The sequence below is a fragment of the Rhinopithecus roxellana genome, chromosome 9, assembly GCF_007565055.1.
Source record: "Rhinopithecus roxellana isolate Shanxi Qingling chromosome 9, ASM756505v1, whole genome shotgun sequence".
In the NCBI taxonomy this organism is placed as follows: Eukaryota; Metazoa; Chordata; class Mammalia; order Primates; family Cercopithecidae; genus Rhinopithecus; species Rhinopithecus roxellana.
In genome coordinates, this window is record NC_044557.1 from 65,325,405 (window position 1) to 65,333,107 (window position 7,703).

Sequence of the window (7,703 nt, forward strand, 5' to 3'; positions counted from 1 at the left end):
AACTTGGAGTTTTTCTGACAGCTTTTGTTTGTTTTTGTGACAGAGTCTCACTCTGTAGCCCAGGCTGGAGTGCAGTGGCATGATCTCAGCTCACTGCAACCCGGCTTCCCAGGTTCAAGTGATTCCCCTGCCTCAGCCTCTTGAGTAGCTGGGATTACAGGCATGTGCCACCACGCCTGGCTATTTTTTTTGTATATTTAGTAGAGTCGAGGTTTCACCATGTTTGTTGGCCAGGCTGGTCTCGAACTCCTGATGTCAAGTGATCTGCCCACCTCGGCCTCCCAAGGTGCTGGGATTACAGGGGCTGACAGTTTTAAATGGAAAAAGGAGCCTATCCAGGTTTCCTAGCCTGGTTTCTCATCAGACTCAGCTGGGCAGCTTTTTAAGCTACAGGTTTCCCCATCCCCACTCAAGGACAATTGAATTGAGGTCCTCGGAATTGGGACTTGGGAATCTGTATTTTATGAAGTTCTCAAGTGGTTCTGATTTAACTGGAGGCCAGTAGCAAACCTTTGACTGGAAACACTGTTGCTGTCATTTTTAAAAAAATAACCATCCAATACGCTTTACCAAAATCCTGAGAACAAGAAGAGAAAATGAATTTAAAATCAGACTTTTCCCCCCTTCTTTAAAATACTCTATCAAAAAACAGTATTTTGGGCGCCAGGCTTCCTTCCGCACCAGGCGCCGGACTCGCTCTTGCTCGTTCTCTTTCTGCCGCCATCTTGATTCCCTGTTCCCTCCACAAAATGCCCGGCGAAGCCACAGAAACCGTCCCTGGTATAGAGCAGGAGTTGCCGCAGCCCCGGGCTGAGACAGGGTCTGGAACAGAATCTGACAGTGATGAGTCAGTACTAGAGCTTGAAGAACAGGATTCCACCCAGGTAACCACACAACAAGCCCAGCTGGCGGTAGCAGCTGAAATTGATGAAGAACCAGTCAGTAAAGCAAAACAGAGGCGGAGTGAAAAGAAGGCACGGGAGGCTATGTTCGAACTGGGTCTTCGACAGGTTACAGGAGTTACTAGAGTCACTATCCGAAAATCTAAGAATATCTTCTTTGTCATCACAAAGCCAGATGTCTACAAGAACCCTTCTTCGGATACCTGCATAGTTTTTGGGGAAGCCAAGATCAAAGATTTATCTCAGCAAGCACAACTAGCAGCTGCTGAGAAATTCAAAGTTCAAGGTGAAGCTATCTCAAACATTCAGGAAAACACACAGACTCCAACTGTACAAGAGGAGAGTGAAGAGGAAGGTCGATGAAACAGGTGTGGAAATTAAGGACGTAGAATTGGTCATGTCACAAGCAAATGTGTCCAGAGCAAAGGCAGTCCGAGCCCTGAAGAACAGTAATGATATTGTAAATGCTATTATGGAATTAACAATGTAACCATCTGAAAGCAACTCTTTTTGGTGTCTCAAAGGAGTAACTGGAGCTTGGTTTGAAATTTGTACTGTTTCTATCATAGATAAAGTTGTGGCTTCTTGTTGGATGAAAAAATAAAAGACAGTATTTTGCCAAATTAAACAGAAAAGGGAGTTCAGTGGAAGATGGCTCTGATTTCAGGGTAATAATAATGGTAGGTAACAATTAAATGGCATTTAAAAAATTGCTGAATGCTTGCTGGGCACAGTGGCTCATGCCTGAATCTCAGCACTTTGGGAAGCCGAGGCAGGCAGATCACCTGAGGTCATGAGTTCGAGACCAGCCTGGCCTACATGGTGAAACCCTGTCTCTACTAAAAATACAAAAATTAGCTGGGTGTAGTGCTGTGCACCTACAACCCCGCTACTCAGGAGGCTGAGGGAGGAGAATCACTTGAACCTGGGAGGCGGAGGTTGCAGTGAGCTGAGATTGCACCACTGCACTCCAGCCTGGGTGACAAAGTGAGACTCTATCTCAAAAAAAAAAAAAAAAAAAAAAAAAGTTGCTGAATGCTTTCACATATTTTATTTCACTTAATCACTCAGGATCTCTTTAAGGTAGACATAATAATTCTCAATCTACAGAAGATGATATTGAGGCTTGGAGATTAAATGCCTCATCGGAGGACATACATGCATGAAATGGCATAACTAGGACACAAACACAAGTTTCCTGATTTCAAATTTTACCTACTTCTCACTATCCCGCAGTGCTCTGGGAGTCAGGAAGCTCCCTCAAGGCCAACAGGAATTGAGTGTTTTGACAACTCTGAATGAGCGCCGTGAGTCTAAGTGGACTCCATTCCATTCTCCTCCCCTCCCTCTTTTTGCTCTTCTCCCTTCCTTCAGTATCCTTTTAGTGTCTCCCAAGCAATAGGTTATTTGCAATGTGCTAGGGAATCAGAGATAAAAGAAAAAGTCCCTACCCTAAAAAAATTCATAGTCTGGTGGGGAGGTAGACAGATCATTGTGTGGTGATGCACTAAACATCAACCCAAATAGGTCAAAATTGGAAGGGGAAATTATGCCCTGATCACTCATCCAAGTGACCATGTAAATTTATAAGAAGCCTACATTCCTAAAGGTAGGAAGAACTTGCTTTGATGAACTCTCACTTCAAAGGAGGCTGTTTTATTTGGAAACAATTCCTCTGCCTTCAATGTCCTATTAGTATATCCCTCAAAATATGTGTTTAGATCTTTAATTCTATAACATGAGTTTACCCTTTCCTGATTAAATTCAGAAGCATGCCATCTTATTAGTGGTTCATTTGCATACTCTTTCAGGAATGATAATGTTCAAAGAGGTATAGAGGCCTTAAAGAAGTAGGGGAGGGCTGGGCACAGTGGCTCATGCCTGTAATCCCAACACTTTGGGAGGCTGAGGTGAGTGGATCACAAGGTCAAGAGTTTGAGACCAGCCTGCAGCCTGGCTAGCATGGTGAAACCCTGACTCTATAAAAAAAAAAAAAAAATACAAAAGAAAAAAAAGAAGTCTAGGGATAGGCTTAGAGATTTCCTTCTAGGTCGTGTGTATAGGAAAAACAACTTCCAAAATACTAGGGAAGTAATTCTGTTTGTAGTCAGCAACCAGGCTGGATAGAACATGGATAGGTAGATGAGTGTTTTCACAGGTGTGTGGCAGAGGTCAGTAGCAGACAAACTTTCCAACATACTGCTTCAATAATTGTCTTCATTAGTGGCAATAAACTATGCACTTTGCTTTCAAACACCTAAGAATTATTCAACAATAATAAATAGTTGCTAGGTGCTCCCTGGGTACCAGCAGCTTCTTAGGCATAGGGTCCATAGTAGAAAAGGAGACAGATACGTTCCTGCCCCATGCTTCTCCAAATAGGCTACTGATGACCAACCAAACATTCCTAGAAAATTGAGTGTGAGCATTGCTCTTAAATCTGACACTTTCCATAATTGCTTAACCCACTTGACATTTCTGAAGCCTTGCACACTGTTGATGGCCCATTTCTGAGTATTAGTCTCCTTCTCATCTTCATTATGTCCTCTCTGAGCAATTGTGACATCTCTCCACTTCCCTCCCTGCTCCAGGGTCTCCAACTTTGAATCCAGTCTCATCTTTCAGTTCTCCATTGAGGTTATCTTTGTTCTGCTTTACAACTATAAATAATGATAACTGAGAATTGCATGGGCTTTTGAAACATTTACAGAGAAAGTTCCATCCATTATCTGAATCAAAAATCATTGAAAGCCTCATTGAGTCCTGGCCCCAGCCCTCGAGGGGAGCACTGAGGCTCATCCCAGACAACACAGTCATCGTGTGATGGACTCACACTCTCTTCTAATCCTTGATTCTTGTTTCTTTCTATCTGTTTCAGGGGGGTTCCTAGGAAGCACACCATGGGATGAAGGTTCACATACAGGAGGTTTATAACGAATATTTCTGGGGTCAGTGCTGTGGAAGAAGAGAAGGGGAGGAAGCAGGATTGGGCAGAGGAAGAAGTCGCACTGCAGTACAATCTCAAAGAAAGTCTCATTTGACTTGACTTAGAATTCTGAAGATGGGATAACTCTTCTGAACTGTCTGCTTGTGAAGTTAGACTGACAGCTGAGGGTCATGGGCCAGCAGCACCCTCAGCAGCGAGGCTGGTGAGTCCTTCAGTCATGGATGGGCATCTGGGCAGTGCATCACAGCATCCACAACACGATTTCTCGTGTATGACATTCACTCAACACAACTGACTTGACTTGCTGTGTTGAGCCTCAGTATCTAGAGCAGGGAGCTCATGGAGAAGGGGAGCTGAGTGCCTAGGGCCAGGACCACTGCCCTTGGTGGTGGCAGAGCAAAAAAGAGGCTAGAATGGGTCTGATCAAATCTCAGCAGATAAATGAGCAAAGGCCAAGTTCAGAGCAAAGCAGACAACCATATTTCTTACCTCGTCTTTATTTATTTATTTATTTATTTATTTATTTATTTATTTATTTAACAGATTCTCACAACTGCTATCCTGGAAATTCACCATCACCCCTAAAATATCTAACCACATTGTCAACTGTGCTCCCTGGTCAAGGACTGGGGACCTGTCTCAGAGTGATCTTTCTTAAACACAGATCTAGTCATGACTTGGTTTTGCTCAAAACATTTCAATGGCTCCTGATTGCCTGAAGAATGAATTTCAAATTTCTAAGTAGACTCTCCAGCTCTTCAAACCTGTTCTCATCAGCCTCTCTAGCACCATCTCTGGTGACTCCTCCTGGGGCCCTGGGAGAGCCACGCCAGGCTGCTGTTCTTATCTCCTTCAAATGGGCAGCCTGTTGTCCTAGCCCTGTGGCTCTGCCTTTGCTGATCCTGTCACTTGAATGAGCCTCTCTCTCTCCTGGGTCTGGTAAAATCTCTCTTCTGTAAAGCTGTTGAGAACGCTTGCTCCATATCCAGCTGCAAGTCATCAGTCTTCCTGACTGCTTTGTTTATACTGTTACAGTAGCACTTAGCAAACTTTACTGCACTTCGCTGCATGCAAATCTGATAGGTCGCTCTGATAGAATGTAAACTCCATGAAGGCCAGCCTGGGCTCCTCCATGTCAGCAGAGCTCCATAAATACTTTCATGTTTTAAATTAGTAATGAATAAACCGTTTTTAAAAATGCTTTCTCGGCCGGGCGCGGTGGCTCAAGCCTGTAATCCCAGCACTTTGGGAGGCCAAGACGGGCGGATCACGAGGTCAGGAGATCGAGACCATCCTGGCTAACACGGTGAAACCCCGTCTCTACTAAAAATACAAAAACTAGCCGGGCGAGGTGGTGGGCGCCTGTAGTCCCAGCTACTCGGGAGGCTGAGGCAGGAGAATGGCGTAAACCCGGGAGGCGGAGCTTGCAGTGAGCTGAGATCCGGCCACTGCACTCCAGTCTGGGCGACAGAGCGAGACTCCTCCTCAAAAAAAAAAAAAGAAAACAAAAAACAAAAATGTTTTCTCTTTTACTCCTATCAGATCTTTCCAGGAAGGATAAGCTAGAGAGAAACTGTTTCTACTGAGAATTCACTTTAATATAAAGCTTCGTGAGAAGAGGTTCTGAAATAAACAAAATAGCTGGCACCATCATGAGATCCTAGAAATGCTTCTTGGACAAACCTGAAGGTCCTGAGGAAGTGAGGTGCCTAGTACCATAGTCTTGGGTGATTTGCTGTGATGCTGTCTCTGTTAGAAGGACAGTTTTAAAAATAAAAGGTTTTTTTTTTTTTTTTTTTTTTTTTCCTTGGGAGCAGAGTCTCAGTTGTCCAGGCTGGAGTACAGTGGCACAATCTCGGCTCACTGCAACCTCTGCCTCCTGGGTTCAAGTGATTCTCCTGCCTCAGCCTCCCTAGTAGCTGAAATTACAGGTGCCTGCCACCATGCCTGGCTAATTTTTTTTTTTTGTATTTTTAGTAGAGATGGGGTTTTTCCATGTTGGCCAGGCTGGTCTCGAACTCCTGACCTTAGGTGATCCACCAGCCTCAGCCTCCCAAATTGCTGAGATTACAGGCATGAGCCACCACACCCAGCCAGAAAAGCTTTGACATACTTCTTTCAAATGATTTTCAAATGAGAAACTCAAATATAATTAATGTGTATCAAAAGGAAATTCATAGCATCCATTTTCTGCTGTGGCTGTTACCTAGCCAAAAACCTTTGGCAACTATGATTTCAATCTTCTTTACTTTGCTCTAAGAAATCGATGTGATCTAATGAACAATTATGAATTTACTGACACCAGGAGACTGGGCTCTAAAAGGACAAGCAGGTGCTTTGCTAAGCAACACTAACGATCTCTGCTGACAGAAAAGAAGACAGTCACTGCAGCCAGGTGTGCTTAACCCCACATGCTATTCTCAAGAAGGGTTGACACAACCATCACAGAATGGGAGACCCAAATCCCCTCCCACAAAAACCTTTTGGTCACTCAGCACTTACCACGTGCCGGGCACCATGAGCTTGAGCTCCATGCTTACAAGTCTCATGTAATCTTCGCAAGAACCTAAGAGATAAGAAAAACTTTCATGACTTGCATTTTACAGCTGAGGTTTTCAGAAGTTAAGGAACTGACCAAGATCATGGGTCCTCTCAGCTGCAAGGCAGGACTAGAATAGAGTTCTGAGTAACTGAAGCCTGCGCCCTAAACCTGCTCCTTGTGAACTTGACTGCATGTTAGAATCATCCTGGGATTATGGAAAGATGCAAAATAAATCAGACAAGCAACAACAACAAACAAATAAATACATATATTTTGACATGGTGTGAGGGCTCTCTAGAAAAATACAGGACAGAAAAAGAATAGTGATGTGTGGAGAAAGGGTAAATGATGTCAGGAAAATGGCTAGGGAAATGATCAGTGAGATTACACATTAGCAAAGATATGAAAAAAATGGGGGAGCCGTGTATGTATGTCGGGGAAGAGGTTCCCAGACAGGGGCTATATGGCAGGCAAAAGGCCCTATTGTAGAACAATTGGCCAGTGCAACTACAGAGACTACGGGTGGAGGGTGGGGGTTGGGGGGTGGAAGATGAGGTCAGAGAATCACATGAGAGTTTGTAAACCATGGAAAGACTCCTCCCCTCTTACAATGTAAGTCTACTGGTTAAATTATTGATATTCCACTTTTTACAAATATTTAAAACATATATAAAACCACATTAAAAACATATCTTCAAAGTTGGAATACTTGAGCCAATGTTTGGGACAGAGAATGGAGGGGCTGGAGAACCAGGAAAGATGGGAACCAGGAGCAGCAGTGCCCAGGGAGGGCTCCAGGGAGCCCCGACCACCCAAGGCCATCATCCCTCCTAAACTAGAAAGAGTATATTGTAGGGGCTCATTGGAAAATCTAAGCTCCCTCATTTAAAAACAAAAATGACACCAGGGATTTGTGTTTTCTTCCCAATGTTTCTCTCTACGAGAAGTCAGCTTTTTCCCCCCATCCTTGCTTAGTTTCTGCCTTGCCAGCTCCTACCTGGTTTCTTGGGTTTTACTCTGCTTTTCTGCCCATGCTGTAGACTGTTTGACCAGCCACAGTTCCTCTGTATATCTCTTCACCTTGATCTCCGTGTCCCCACTCCTAACTCCAATTATGCTATTGTCTTGTTTGGTGACCATGTTCCTATTGTGGCCTCTGCCCCACCACATCCCCGCACTATATTCCACTTTCACATCCTCAACTCACCCGTTTTCTGGTCTTGGTCCCTGTGGTAGACAGTTAGATTGAGGGCCCCAATAAACCACAGTCCAAAAGAGTCATAACCTGTGTAGCGCTTCCTGCATTGACTCT

The 7,703-nt window shown here is 44.1% G+C and overlaps 1 pseudogene across 1 annotated transcript; it reads left to right on the plus strand.

Annotated features, from left to right (window-relative positions):
- The first annotated feature begins 659 nt into the window (after positions 1-659).
- LOC104670831 lies at positions 660-1,499 on the plus strand (annotated as a pseudogene). The gene has a single exon (XR_749194.2). The product of XR_749194.2 is annotated as a nascent polypeptide-associated complex subunit alpha pseudogene (transcript).
- The last annotated feature ends 6,204 nt before the right edge of the window (positions 1,500-7,703 follow it).